This window comes from Platalea leucorodia (genome assembly GCF_965183815.1).
Source record: "Platalea leucorodia genome assembly, chromosome: 4".
NCBI classification, from domain to species: domain Eukaryota; kingdom Metazoa; phylum Chordata; class Aves; order Pelecaniformes; family Threskiornithidae; genus Platalea; species Platalea leucorodia.
Window position 1 is genome coordinate 3,863,750 of NC_138826.1, and position 14,887 is coordinate 3,878,636.

Genomic DNA, 14,887 nt, shown 5'->3' on the forward strand with positions numbered 1-14,887 from the left:
GCGTATTTTTTATATTTTTGTAGAGAGTCTGCTGTCTAAAATTGTTACTTACCTAATTTATGAAAATGGATAAGGTCTTTTTGGTTGAAATTAATACTTTTTTATTGTAAAGTGGCATTCTTATTTCTGATGGCAGAAATGGAAGCTTAAAGCGAAATAGTTTTTTTTAAACAGGTTAACATACATTACTTGAGATGTACATCATACAACTTGAGATGTACATCATACAACAGCAAAACAGCCCCAAAACTGGAGGGGGGGCAAATACAACAAATATTTGATTAAATACAGTCTGACAGCAAGAACTTTAAGGAAAGGTGTAAATAATGTTGCTTCGTTGACTGCAGCCTGAGGCATTACCTGGAGCCCGTCATGGGAGATGGCCCCCAAATGCAATCCCACGTACTGCGGAGGGAGTCGGGGCCGAGTCTCCCTTCACACTCTGCTTTCCCTTTGCCTAACGAGGGAATAATCTATCCCTGGCTCTGACTAAGCAGGGCTTGTTTCCTTCTCTTGACAGGCCCTGATAAGCTTTCCTCCTTTTTTTCCCCTCAGACATTGGCTGATAATATGGCTAGCTGTTTTTAGGAGAATAGGGCTGTTTTCTGTCTTCTTGGTCTCCTGCTTGAAGTATGAAGACAGGTTGTTGTTTATTATCACCAAAGATGTCATGGGAATCTCTTACCCAACCTTTCTGACTCAGGTCCAGTTTTATTCCAGGTTACTTTTTATATTGTTCTTTTAATTGTCAGAATGAGGAGAAAAAAGTTAAATTTTAAATAGTTTTTAAAAAAAAAAAACCACAAAAAAAGAAGGAAAACAAACAAGCAAAAAACATCACACACAAACAATGCGAACAGCCCAGACAGCCCATTACAAACAGCTTTCTCTGCTGCATTGGGAAAGCGTTTCATGGAGAAATCCTACTTGACTACTGCCACCATTCGCGGGACATGGCTTTGAATCATGCTGCTGATTGACAGAAGTAGGTGTGAAAAGAGATTTCAAAACAAGGGATCTGACTTCCAAAAAATCTTGTCTGCATTAAAATTTTGCTTCCTTTTTCTTTTTCCCTTCCTAAATGGGAAAGAAGGGCCAGTCCTAGTTTTGAATAGCTGCAGTGATGAAAGGGATATCATTGTGGGTGTATAATAGCTTATCTTAGGGAGATAACACAGATGGCTTGGTCCTAGATGTATGTGCAACTCTATTTTTAGAGCATTTAATTAGAAACAGGCATTCTCCATATAGAGTTCTTTTAGCTACTCACTGTAGCTTTCTGAAAGAATTACAACAGAGTATCTTTATGTGAGTAATGATAATGTGATTTATATCATTAATTTGTTTCCCAGAATTGCTTTCAGTTTAAGATGAACATTAGAAAAGATTTGTGGTTTGGTAGAAAGATCCACGTGCTGTATCAGCACTTTTTTCTTTGAATACTTCTTTTCCATGGAAACTGTTATAAATTAAATACACAAAAGTGCAGATCAGGCTGTGGGAAGAACAACGGCATTAAACTGGTAGAGGAGAAGAGTAATGAATAGCTTGTCACATAAATATTGATCAAACACACAAAAGTTAAATACTGCTGTATTTGATGGTTAAATAGGACCTATTGTTCTTCAACTCATTTCAAAGTGTTCCTCCGTTTTATTTTAATTTTATATGAAGTAAAAAAAAGGATGAAGTACTGTGTACTTGTAACCAGGGGAATGGTATTGCAATAGAATATATAATAAAATAAATAATGTAGTGGTTATAAAAATGCCAAAGTATTAAAGTTATTTGTGTATAGATAATTGCCTTGCAATGATAGCCCCATTCTCCAATCCTTTGATCGTAAATACTCCTGCTTAACAATTAGTCCCTGAGAAACCACGCTAGTCATTTAGTGTAGCGTACTCTTTCTTTCCCATCTTGAAGATAAAACTGTCCTTTTATTTACCCCAGGAGTCACTGCAATATCTGTTGGAATATCTCATTCAGAATCTGTCAGGAATTACTATTAAGCTAATGACTTTCTCGTCGGGGGCCATCTAGGCAGTACACTGTGCAGAGCAGAAGCAAAAAAGCTGAAACTAGTCACACTGTCTAATCGCACAAACACACAGACCTGCTCACCAGCAGCAATAAAATTACATTGACTGAGAAGAAAAAAAAAAAAGTTACTTAGCTATAACCTGATTTTACTTTAATACAGTTAGGGTGTACTTTTTCAAGGACATCTAATGATATAGGTACTTCCTAAGAATGACAGTTCAAATTAATGGTATGAAAAATACAATTTTAAAATCAGACATGTAATCAAATTATATTTAAAGAATTTGGGTTTCCCTAAGTATAAAAGTAGTGTTTTGTTTCTGGAGAGAAACAAACTTACTGGGATCACTTACTGGGCAGATCGATTTTCTCGCTGCTCTCTGACCCAAGTTGAAGTTACAAGAGACCAAGACTAGGATCTCCTTGTGGTAGTGTTATTTCAGAAATGCTATTACTTCTTTCTTGTTTAAAAAGATGCATGTGCTCATGCAAACACTTTATATAGTGAAGCACATTTAAAACATAAAATGTGTATACTTGAGAGAAGTTACTATGGAAATGCATGTATGTTTTTGCAACTGTATGATGCTGTTCATCTAGTTAGTGGTTGTTAACATTTCTCCTGGCATCTTTTGTTGAATTCAGAAAATTTAGATCATTTTCTTGGAATATTTTAATGGTGCCCAGTTAAATTCTTTTAGTAACTGGATATAATATTCCGTTGCTAATCCTGAACACGCTGCTAAAATTAGTGGCTACTATTTTGAGTATCCAGTTGCTAGTCAGGACTACTGATGAGTAACTGTATTTGTGGGCGGGTGGCAGCAAAATCAGGACCCTGAAGTGTTGTGCAATGTTGCTCTGTGCTTTCAAACAATAGCTGCCCATATTCCGTGCAGATGTGATTTCCGTCTTTGCTGAAATTTTGTGTGCATTATAGAATGTGTTGATAGGTCATTATACATTATAGCTCCAGTTCTCCTTCCACTTCTCTCTTTCATTTGTTCATCACTTTGCATTCGGTGTTGATTTTTTTCCCAGTGCGTGGTTTGAACCCAAGAGGGTTGGGTTCTCTTTTTCTTGAATTTTTCTAAGGTTTGAACAAAATTGCTTCATTTTTATATTATTTGAGTGCAGGAAAAAGACTCCTTTCCCTGCATGTTTCCAGCTGAATATTTTTCTTCAAACTTGGCTTGAGACTTGCAAATCAAGCCAAGTTTGATGAAAGTTGGGTAAGTGATGTTTTAGTACACAGAGCACTTTAGGGAAGATTTTTAGAGGACCATCTGTTTGGCTTCAGCTTTTACCCTCACACCCTGTTAGGGACACACGCTGGTTAATGTGTGCCAGATCGCTGTATCACAGGAGCTGTAGGTCAGGTAACATTGGTTGCATTAGAGCAGAGCCTGAAGCACGTGCCTTCTCTTGGAGAGACGAGCGCTAGGCAGGAAGCATTTCACGTGGGCATTAAGGATTTCTTGGCTCCATTTCTATACTTAAAAGGTCGTACCTGTGGGGAAACGCTGTCTGCCAGAGACCATCCAGGGCAGAGATGAAATAGCTGTAATGCTGGGGGGGATCCCAGTGTGGCATTGCCCTGAGCTGACACTCATTCTCCTGGAGTGACAGAGTCATTAAGGAAGTTGGCTTTGTATCCAGGGCTTAGTCCAGAGCTTAAAATGCATTAAGTTTCTGGGAAACTGAAAGCATTTTGTGCATATATGATATGATCGATTATGCAAGTAAACATGGAGTCCTCAGGTTGTGGCATCTGTCACTCAGGTGTGGGGTTTTTCTCCAGTCTTGGCTGTGCAGCATCTATAATGCCATTGCTGGCACGTGCAAGGACTCCAATATACTCACGAGGCTGATCAAGTGCTTTGAAAGATTTAATCCTCTGAGGTTTCTAGAAGTATACGAGCAAGTTAGGTGCAACTCTCCTTTTGATGCTTATGCACATACTTTTGTAATTCTGATCTCTGTATCTGCCTAAGTGCAATATTAAACTGCTCCATACATAGGTGTATGCTCCAGTCACGCTGCGATTGCCATTCGTAAAGACAAATTTGAATCTAGCTGAACCAGGACAGGTACTGAAGGACCTGTAGCCAGGCAGCATGGAGCTGAGCATGGTTTCTGAAGAGCCACATGAGAAGCTGGAAAGCCCTGAAATACTTTAGGTTGCTTTGAGTTTGCAAGTTGCCAGTCCAGGTTGCTTTCAAATGGTGCAGAGAGTTTGGTTTTTAACATTAAATTTGGGTGATGTCTAGAGGACAATGAGCAAATTTTGCTGTGTAACTTCTTAAAAATAATTAACTATGAGAAAGTAGATGTACATAATCTACCTGGCAAGGATTAGACCCTTAATCCACTTGAATCACCGTGAGCCTCACTGCTCTCTACAGCTACCTGAAGGGAGGTTGTAGTGACGTGGGGGTTGGTCTCTTCTGCCAAGTAACAAGTGATAGGACAAGAGGAAATGGCGTCAAGCTGCGCCAGGGCAGGTTTAGGTTGGATATTAGGAAAAACTTCTTCACCGAAAGGGCTGTCAGGCCCTGGCCCAGGCTGCCCAGGGAAGGGGTTGAGTCCCCATCCCTGGAGGTATTTAAAAGCTGTTCAAATGTGGTGCTTAGGGACGTGGTTTAGTGGTGGGCTTGGCAGTGCTGGGTTAACGGTTGGATTCGATGATCTTAAGGGTCTTTTCCAACCTTAACGATTCTATGACTCTTTTAAAGTACTGCCACTGACCTCAATATATAAAAAGTATATGGGAAAAGCAACCTCTCCCTCACCTTGCAGAGAGTTAAACCTCTCGTTTGGTGGCGGATGCTGGATGGCTTTCCACACACCAGGAGATTTGTATCTGTTGCTGTTAGGGTTAGAGAAAAGTGAAGGAAAAGAAAGATGCCCATGGTGGGCAGAGAGGATGGGAAGACCTGCAGAGGGCTCCCTGATGAAGAACAGCTATGACTCCAACACTGATGACTTTTAAATCCAAATAAATCAGAAATTCATTTCCCTTTGGGAGGGGGGAGATGGATTCAGAGAACATTAAAACCGCTTCACCAAGTCTAAGCTTTCAAGGCCAGATTCTGAGCTAGTGTGAATCAGTTTCCTTCCTTTGGCTGGGGTGTTATAAAACAGGTTTGCAAATTGAAATCTTAAAGAAGTGTTTTCAAAAAAGGAGAAAAGAAAGATGAGATGACAGATTTCCTTTCCTTGTAGCAACACTTTTTTTTTTTTCTTGGTGTTGTGTTATACTTTGAATATAAACTCTAGCAATGAAATGCAAAGATAAAGATGAAGGCCCGCTATAAATACATACTTAGACCATATTTCTTCTGTTTTTTAACTGTATGGTTGTCACAGCTCAAAAGATTCTGCATGTAAAGTGGCAGAAAATTACCATTTTTTACTGCTTAGCATGCATTGCATCTCATTGAGCTTGCAAAGAAGTAGCTTTTGCATTTCTGCCTGCCTCGTTCGTGAAGTATTGTGTTATGGATTGCGTTCATAAACAAACATCAGAATCTTGATTATCTGTGTGTCATTTTGGACACTGATTACTTGAACCTCAATGTGAAATTCTCCACTATCTGTAAAAGCATCCTGTGCTCTGACAGTTGTTAGTTATCTTTATGATTCTTCAGATTTATCAAGTGCATTGGATGTTACACTGATTCTTTTCACCTTTTTACATTTTTTTCATGCCTTTACTGTAAGAGTCTAACTCAACACCTACAGAAATAGGGATCTTTGCCATTGAAACAAAAAAATCATTGGAAGGAACAAGAAATAACTTTAAATTTGTTAAAAAGTCACAGGAATAATGCTGGAGATTCAAGACCATATTCGAAACTGCCAAGCAGAGATGAGACTTAACCATTTGATCCCATCTTTATGCTCTTGCATTACTGCATTTCTCTTGTAAACTGGCAGAACAGGCACAGTCTTATCAGAGTCCAGTCTATCATCCTGCTATGGTGTGCACACCAGCGTCAGTATTATTATGAAGTTATTGGTGTACCCATTAGAAAGACCCCGATTTAACAAGATCTCTGTGCCAGTTCACATTTCTGCTCTTTGCTGCACCTCTTGGTGTTCTCACGTGACTCTAGCATAGGGTTTGACGTATGGAGTACAACTGAGAGGCCTGCTATGGCAGATAATTAATTTAGTGCTCAGTGTTTTCAAGAGCAAACCCATTCAAGTTTATTTCATAACTGGCATAGCCTTCGTGCAAGTGATAATTGTTTATATTCCCTTCAACAGAGCCTCCTGCTGTTCTTTTTCGTTTGAAATAATTACCAAAGTTTAGACTTCCAGACAATTGTATTAAGAGGAATCATACAGTGCTGCTTAAACAAGGCTTTGAAGACTGAGAGGACAGCTTTCATAGCTCTTTTACATAGTTGTTTTACATATCTTAAGAGAGAGAGGCATAAACAGAATTTATAGTCCTCTCCATATTTTTATGACTCATGAGTATCGAATATAAGAGGCAGAGCTGTGCATGCTGCTAAGGCTGTGTCATCAGCTGGGAATGTAGCTTGGCACAGGCAGCCTCAGCGGTGTGAGAAACTGCACTAATCCTCGGTAAAATTCTCTGCGAGATCTGCTCCTTCAGCCTTTAATTAGTAACCTGGTAGTCATTAATTTAACAGCCTAGTAAACAATCTGTTATTTCTTTTGCTTTTTATTATACCTGTGCCCCTGCCTTGTAGGGCCACAGTGAGGACTAATTAGTTCAAATATGCTCTATTATTTAATAACTCTTCTGCATGTGTTTAATTCAGAAATGGCATAATTTTTGCATGGAAGCTATTAGGAAAGGGAGTGTGTCATCTCCTCTGGTTCTCAGTTCAATGTCTGTGACTACGCTAGTAGGGCTGGATTGCTTCACTGGGTGAGCAAAATCAGCTTAAAGCCATCCTCTCACCTTGTCTTGTGCAAGAGGGGATCCTCATGAAGGAGACATGTTTGCTGCTTCTCAGCCAGCCCCATACCCGTGTTTAGCCAATCGATCAATCTCATCATTTAATTTATGAAATTTCTTAGAAACATCGGTAGGTCTATCCTGGTTCTAGGGACTTGCTGGATCTTACATAGCAGCTACAGGCTTGAGAAATTCCTGGAGCTGGGACCACCAATAAAATCTTTGTGTTGGTGATTGAGTAGGGGAAATTCTTTTCTCTGTCTGCACTGAATCAGTGCCCTAGTTTCAATGAGATATACTAGTATTCATTTCCTGCCTGAAACGTTTGGGCATACTGGGAAGTGTTAAGCAATTGGGATTCATCCCAGAAAACGGTCCATTTCATTTTTAGCTTAAGTGATACAGTGTGTTAAGTTTTTGTAAAGTTTTGTGCAATAGTTTATGCGCAATATAAATAGCAGATATTATTGAGAGATTGCTGCCTCAATAAACAGAAAATGCAGAGTTTTATATTAACCATCCAGCAGACACCACCACCACCCCCCTCAGCATCTTGGAGCCTGCAATAGGGTGAAAGTCCCTTTCATGAGCTTGTATCCCGCTGAGCTGTTGGGAGGAATTTTGTCATACTTGGCCAGTAAAGATCGCCAGTGATATAATAGTCTTGGGCGAGCTCTGTCTGCCCGTACCACCCGGCCTCCCCCTGCCAGCAATTGTATCGGAGGGGACTCTGCAGAAGTGCTTTGTTGCATTTGCTGCCTGTGACACACCAGCTATGAGGTAGTGTCTCAGATTGGAGCTTGAGGAATCCATTCATACGTTCCCCCGTAAGGTGACGGGGCTGAAGCGATGTTCTTTACCACGAGTTTGCAGCTTGGGATTTAAAAAAAACCCAAACAAACAGATCATACTTTCCATAATAAAATGGAAAAAATATTTTGATCTTAATGATGCAGTTAATGCTAGCAACCCTTTAACGTGGTATTAAAATCTAAAACTAAGTTCTTGCAATTATGCAGCATTATGCTGGGTTTGTAATGTGCTTGTACTGAGGCATTTTCATATTGAATTAATTTAGCTTATACTTGGCTATTTCATGTCTCTTGCAACAGATCTTGTGAGCGTAAGGTATGAATTTCAGTGTTGGATTAAAATAATACTTCGCTTTCCAGCTGTGAGCATGTGATCATTTTTTTACAGGCAAAAGGAGAATCTCCCTTGTTCTTAATTGTTATTGTGATTCCCTTGAGTCAAACCGAACACAATGCAATTCCTACAGCAGGCTCTTCCCCGCCGCATGCTCTTGGTATAGGGAGTGTTCAGCTCCTGCAAGGAGTTGTTTGAGGGCTTGCAGGTAACAGCAGCAGAACCTGGGGCCTTCCCAAGGACTAAAGTCCTCTGAGCACGGGAAGACCATGGAAACTAAGAGCTGCTGACATACGCTGTGACAAAGACCCTTACCTCAGGAAGCCCTAGCAAATTGAATTGTACTCAATGTATATTTTAGGGATGAAGAGGTAAATTTAGCTGGTCGATCCACTGAGTCCTATTGTTAACAAGCCTGATGCCTTTGTTGTTGAATTATAGTTCTGTTTCAACATGATTTACTCAAACCCCTGTTGATTTACCTCTTCTATAGAAATACTTCTCATTTCTCAGAATTGTAACGAGAAACCATAGAGGTTATATGCAGTTTAAAGCTCGATAAGAAAAAAAAATAATTAGGATTGATAAGCCTTTTTTAAATGCAGTAGTAATCTTGACAATAAAAGGATTTCAGAGAGTTGCTATTTTTCTAGAAATAAAATGACTGCCAAAAAATCTGCCCATTGTTTTTGAAAAGCTTGTGTAGATGAGGTAAAAATGATCTGTATCATTTTGATATCATAGCAGAACGTTTGTGTTCAATTTCTATCTTGAGGAAATTGTGTGTCCCTTTTGTGCAGTGTCTTTCCTCAAGGACACAGTTTTAAAGTATAATTGAGCTTTCAAAGCTTAATTTAACAAAACGATTGCAATTTACAGCATTGTAGACAAGGTGGAGTGATGAAGCTCAGTGAGACTAGAGACGAAATGCATTTGGTGATAATTTGTGCGATGCATTTCCATTTGTATGACGTGTGCGTGTGGTGGGGGTGCTGCCAGAGTCTGCAGGCATTTTACTGGACTTATCCCATCCCTGTCCTGCAAGGATGTGCTCGTGATATTTCTGGTCAGTGTAATGATAAATCTGCTCGTGATACTGGTTGCACTGAAGGATGTGTTTGCTCAACCTGATACAGCAATTAGACACACATGGTCACTTTGACGGGGCCGCTGAATCCAAGGAGGGGTCTTGTCCCCCCTCGTTGCTCCTCAGCAAACCAGAATGCATTAAGCTTCATTTAGATCTCCAGCTCTGACTTTGTCATTGCCTTTTCATCCTCTGCCCCAACTCCCAGGATGCTAATATGTTGTTTCCTCTGAAGTTTGAATCACTCTCAGGAAATGAAGTGCTCTTCAGTCCTGCCCTCATTCCTTTGCCCTTACTGTGTCTCCTGCCTTAGGACCAACCTTATTTTGCTTCTGCTGAATGAACTTGTTCCCTCTTCTTCTTCTGGCCATCTCCCTCCACCAGGAGCTACTGGGCGGTTTCTTGGCAGGGTTCATCTCCTTGTTTGCTCCTTCCCTCTCCACTGACCACGGCTTTGAGGAGCGCTTCAGCAGTCCTGCACAAAAATAGTCTTTTTGGGGTGAACCTGCCAAACTCTTCCCAGCTAGTTGTCACTGTCTGGAGTGATTTGCCTCCTTCTGAGGTGGCAGCATTTTACATTGTGTGTTTAAAGTGAAGCCTATAGATAATTTTAATATTCAGTAGAATTGTATTTGTTACCTGAGGCCACTTAAACGGGCACAGGAGCAAACGTTTTTAGTCAAAGCCACTGCCTAGCTAGGGGAGGAGCAGATCTTCATTGAGATGCCTAATTTTTGCACACTGGTGGATGCTATTTTCCGGCACACTTCATTTGTGTGAGTGTTGGAGATGGCAGGCTCCTTCGGGCAGCAATCTTGGATGAAATCCTACACTGGTGTCTCTCAGATGACATTATTTACTTTAGCTTCACCCATTCCATCATCTTTCCCTAGATGTTTTCACATTAAGTACATCTTGTACTGAAAAAGAAACGCTGCTGAAGGAGGTCTGCTTCAACTCCTGGCAAGTGCCGATGAGACAAAAGCTCTTAGATGTGTTAATCTAAACAGCCATAGTATCCCTGCCCCAAAAAGGACCGTTTCCTTGGCAGATACTGAATCTGCCTTTTTCAAAGAAGAGGGGAGTTTCTGGAACTGAATCTGTTGCGGGAAAAGCCAATAAGAGGAACTGTGTAATTTTGTCCTCAAAGCAACTTCTAGCATATTACTGTTTCAACGTTGCACACTCCCTTCTGCCCACACTGACATGGTCAGGGTGCGTTTTCAGCAGCAGAAGAAAAAGTGGGATCCCTAAATTGAGTATCTCCAACAGAAACTGCCTTTCTCTTGGTTTCAACAGACAGAAACATTGTTTAAACCAGACTTTTTTTGGCATTTACTGGCATTACTAAGAAAGAGTTGGCAAGGAAAGCTGGCAGAAGGAGATGAGTTGGATAAGCTTTAAAGATTTTTTTTTTCTATAAAATGAATATCCAGAAGCTGTGTAAATGTATTTTTTCAGTTTAAAAAGTGTATAGAAAGACAACATATACACATTTTTGACTGAAATAGCATCTAAGCTGGCTGTGCCCTCCAAATTCTTTTCCCTCAATTAAAAAGATGGGGGGAAAAAAAAGAAAAGACAAAACAAAACAACACCTCAGGAAATCCCTAGAATGTTTATTCGGGAACAGACCAGCCTGTTACAGTCATTAGCTTGCAAAGGTATTTCTGTTATAGTCAGAGGGCAAAGTGAATTTTAACCTTTTATTGCCAAGAGTTGTCATGTTTGTTAGTGAAGTAGCTATTGAGATACATTGGGGCATGTGAATTATTCTGAATAAGTGAATGGCATATGTAAAAAACAAAAGCAAACCCCAAAAGTACACCCTGCAGAGAGAAATTAAAATCAATTTAAATGCCCGTAATTAAACATAAAGTACTATATTTCATACTTTATTGAGTTTCTATTTATTACTTTAGCATTTCTGGTTGTAAAAGGCTTCGATTGCAACAAAAAGATATTTCAAAATATTGACCTCCTTTTTTCATTGCGAGTTTAGTGCAGAATTGCTTACTGCAACATGGCATGTTGATTATAAAGGAAAAAAGGGAATAGAGCTGGACTGGTTTAAACTGTGACCTGTGGGAGCCCTCCAGACCAAAGTGGTTGTTTCCCAGGATCCCCACAGGAGGGAGAGAGGAAAGGAAGCCACTACTCTATGGAGACCAAGCATCAAGAGCCTGGGAACACTGCAAGTTGCAGAGGGCAAATTTAAGATATGGATAGAAACAGTTGGGGTTTTTTTTAAGATGGAAACCTAAATTGTTTGCTTTGTACAGTCAAACATCCTCCCTTTATCGTCTTGCCCTTTTCCATCTATAAAATGGGAATAAAATTTAATCCAAGCCATGGCATATCAATTTGATTTTGGTAATGGCCTTTTCAGATTAAAAGTGTTACTTGTATCTGTACTCTTGCTGTACAGCTTTTAGGGAGCAAGGATTTGCTGTTCTGGGGGAAAGAGGGTTGTCTTGCATGTGTGGATAAATCACGCATGTGTCGTCAGAACAAGGGAAGAAATATTTTCAAGATTTTATTTCTCAAAGAATTAAAGAGGAGGAGTGGTTGCAATGCTGCGTACAAGGATTTTCACTGTTACAATCTTGGAGGCAATTTAAGAGCAGCTTGTAAGTACTATGAAGAACATTAATTAAGTTTTTTATAGTATATAATGAGCCATATAAATCAGTCCAAGTTTAGCATGATCACCGTTCTTTGAGGGAGATTAACATTGACGTGAAAACATTTTATTTTAAGGAACATTTTGAGAAATAATATTTTAGTGTATTATGTATTTTTCTTTCATGTGTACATTTTTACTGCTCTCAAATATGAAATTTAATCATCAAGCATCAATTTATTTTTTAAAATTGAATTTATTAGTTTTAACACAATTCCATACATCTTTTATTAACTAATTTAAAAAGAAATCTCTATGTGTAGAATTGAAATCAACTCTAATTTCAGCCTTCACAGAATTAGTATTTAGCAATTTCTCCAAATCTGTGTGTTTGAGATGGAGAGAATGACAGCTAGATGTGAGCCATTTCTTTAAAAGAGATTCCTGAGGCCTTGCCACCGCATTGCTGAATTTCCCAGTAGGTATGTCTATATCTAGCTGGCCCCAAGCTGCGCCAGGGGAGGTTTAGATTGGATATTAGGAAAAATTTCTTCACTGAAAGGGCTGTCAAGTATTGGAACGAGCTGCCCGGGGAAGTGGTGGAGATATTTAAAAGACGTGTAGATGTGGTGCTTAGGGACATGGTTTAGCGGTGGACCTGGCAGTGCTGGGTTAACGGCTGGACTTTAAGATCATCAAGGTCTTTTCCAACCTAAATGATTCTATGATTCTATATCGACATAGTAGGTATATCGATATCTATATTGCTATCTATATCTATACATACAGACAGACACTCTGTTTCCAACCTTGTCTCAGGATTCAGCTCTTAAATCACAGTTTGAAGATTTTTGGCAACAATATGTGAGGAAAAAATGACTGAATAAGGTTACAGCAAGATTTTGTGTTGAAATCAAATCATAAAATCAAGTAGTTGAGAGGAAAGAGATATACCATTGAGTGAAATTCCTATCAATGTTTCTGCTCTGCTAGGATATGTTATTAGGAAGGAATTACATTTAGAAGCAGAGAGCTTATCAGCGTGTCCTTGTAACATACTTGCCAATGTCATGAACTTCATATATGTAGATAGAGTTGTTCTAATTTTAGGACTAGGCAATGGGAAAAAAAAAGCATATTGTAAAAGAAATAAAAACAGTATTCAGTCATTGAAAGTGTGGATATTATCTGTGTCATCATTAAAGAGCTTAAAAATTGCAACAGGATCAGCTGCTACAGACATTTTGGCTGATGTATATGAAATAATTGTCTGGTGGGGCTCCCCCATTATTGTGTGTTAGAGCTGAACAATATTTCCTATAATGCCAGTAATTTTGGGCAGGTAACAAAGGGAGATTGAATACATTTTTTTGCACAAAAATATAAAAAAATTCTTCACAGCCTTCATTACTAAACAAGTTAGATGAAGAGTCCAGTCTCTGCTTGAAGTCTTCAAAAGCAATGTTGGTTTGTTTTTCCAGCAAAATCTTTATCTTTCTCAGTGAAAGACAAATCAATATATCACTGGTAAAACACAAAGCTGTGTCTCACCAAGGTACATTACTTAAGCTAAATGTGAATTCTTACATTAGCCATCATAATCAAGACAAATGATTTGGAAATACCACAGTATGCTTTGTTTTTTCAGCAGCCACCATGCCATTTTACATTTTTGCATTCTGTTTTTTTATATTCTATGCGTATATTTTCTTGTCATAGCAGTGAGAGTTTCAAAAGTTCCTCAAGAGCAATAGTGAAATTACTTTCATGATCTGTTGTTTTGGTGTGCTGTCTGGCACCTGACAGTCTACTGTGAGCTAGTGAGAAATTTATTCAGCATAAAATGAAGTCATATGGCAATTTATCGCTGTCTTTACCTATCCCACAAAATCATTCCTCTGCATCTCTCAGAATGTGCAAATTTGCTTCTTCAATTTTAGGGAGCTGTATCTTGTCTGTTGATGCAATGTCACTGTCACAGCCTTGATATATGGAAAGGAAATAACTTGTCCCATGTATTTAGCCTGAGGTAAAGTTTGTATGTGCAAGGTATTCTTATCTGTGAATTTTGATTTGCAAACTAAAATTTGATTGATTGAGTTGTTTTGGCAGGGCAGTCGATATGCCTTCTTTATCAAATGTATCATGAAATTTAGGTTTCTTTACAAACAGAGTCTCTATGTAAAAGCAAATAAGTGTTGTCTGAGGGAATAATGCAGCATCCCTCAGCTAAGGCAGTTCAGAGTCAGTTGCTCAGGAGTCCCTCACGGGATGAGTACACACAAGGCATCTTTGCTCTTCCTAGTTCTTTGTCTAACTGTAACCAATTTATTCAGTCCTCAAATGTTATTTTCTCATGCACCTCAATGAGTTGTCCATCTGAGTTCCTCTCTGGAACTCTTCAGTCTTCTGATGAGCAAGACTTCTCATTTAAACTTTGTGATATGGCTCTAAAACTCTCCCTCCCTCATTATCTCAGGAAATCGGCACAGTAGGGGGAACCCCTGCAGAGCCCTTCTCTATTTATATGTTGATGAGCCTGGACGAAAATTTCCAAAAAGACTATATGCACTTTTAAACCTGCCAGAAGAATCTGGCTTGCTCCTGTGCTTCAAAGTCCTGCTCTAAACATACTGTGTTCGCTAACGCTTTGCGATACAACATAGTGGTACCCATATCTGTCAAACACTTGCTATTTATAGAGACACTAATGATTATAGAGACACTAATGAACCTTTCCAGAAGCCTTCCTCTTTGCATTCTGATAACTTGTACGGCTCAGGAGTACAAAAACCAGAAGTCTGGTGCAATATGTCATGTTTTAACAGGCAAAGTTTCATACACTCATGTTGTTGAATTTCATTTAAATATGCAGCATTAAGGCTTTTTTTTAAAGGGCTGTAAAGGAGTGGTAATTCAGTAGTTTAGGTGCATACCTCAACAAAAGGTTGAACTTCTTGCTTTCTGAAAAAAAAAAAGGAGTGTTGAATGGCTGAAGAGCAACAGTGGGGTGCAAATCTGTTCATTAATAATCTAGTGGTTGGAGTACTCG

At 39.2% G+C, this 14,887-nt stretch overlaps 1 protein-coding gene across 2 annotated transcripts in view; it reads left to right on the forward strand.

The window, feature by feature from the left end:
- The window catches only part of ADAM12 (ADAM metallopeptidase domain 12), a gene marked incomplete at both ends in the record, with an annotated part of 185,819 nt that overhangs the window by 17,859 nt on the left and 153,073 nt on the right, over positions 1-14,887 (forward strand). The window lies entirely within an intron of this gene.